The sequence below is a fragment of the Arachis duranensis genome, chromosome 1 (assembly GCF_000817695.3).
Source record: "Arachis duranensis cultivar V14167 chromosome 1, aradu.V14167.gnm2.J7QH, whole genome shotgun sequence".
Classification (NCBI taxonomy): domain Eukaryota; kingdom Viridiplantae; phylum Streptophyta; class Magnoliopsida; order Fabales; family Fabaceae; genus Arachis; species Arachis duranensis.
In genome coordinates this window covers 25,781,249-25,782,339 of record NC_029772.3, presented here as the reverse complement: position 1 = coordinate 25,782,339, position 1,091 = coordinate 25,781,249, and positions in this window count along the sequence as shown.

The window sequence follows — 1,091 nt, the reverse complement described above, 5'->3', positions numbered from 1 at the left end:
TCGAATTGGATAGAAAATAATAGTAATTGCATTGAAACTTGAGGTACAGCAGAGCTCCACACCCTTAATCTATGGTGTGTAGAAACTCCACCGTTGAAAATACATAAGTAAAAGGTTCAGGCATGGCCGAATGGCCAGCCCCCCAAAACGTGATCAATAGTCTCCTCAGATGAAGAATAAAATAAAACTGAGACCAAAGACGTCTAATACAATAGTAAATTATCCTATTTATACTAGACTAGCTACTATGGTTTACATGAGTAAGTAATTGATGCATAAATCCACTTCCGGGGCTCACTTGGTGTGTGTTTGGGCTGAGCTTGATCTATCCACGAGCTGAGGCTTCTTTTGGAGTTGAACGCTAAGTTGTAACATGTTTTGGGCGTTCAACTCCGGGTCATGACGTGTTTCTGGCGTTTTACTATAGACAGCAACATAGAACTGGCGTTGAGCGCCAGTTTACGTTGTCAATTCCCGAATAAAGTATAGACTATTATATATTGTTGGAAAGCTCTGGATGTCTACTTTCTATCGCCGTTAAGATCGCGCCATTTAGATTTCTGTAGCTCCTGAAAATTCATTTTGAGTGCAAGAAGGTCAGATTCCAACAGCATCAGCATTCCTTTGTCAGCCTCCTATCAGAGTTTTGCTCAAGTCCCTCAATTTCAGCCAAAAATTACCTGAAATCACAGAAAAACACACAAACTCATAGTAAAGTCCAGAAATGTGAATTTAACATAAAAACTAATGAAAACATCCCTAAAAGTAGCTTTAACTTACTAAAAACTACCTAAAAACAATGCCAAAAAGTGTATAAATTATCCGCTCATCACAACACCAAACTTAAATTGTTGCTTGTCCCCAAGCAACTAAAAATCGGATAGGATAAAAAGAAGAGAATATACTATAAATTCCAGAATATCAATGAATATTAATTCTAATTAGATGAGCGGGACTTGTAACTTTTTGCTTCTGAACAGTTTTGGCATCTCACTTTATCCATTGAAGTTCAGAATGATTGGCATCTATAGGAATTAAGAGTTTTAGATAGTGTTATTGATTCTCCTAGTTAAGTATGTTGATTCTTGAAC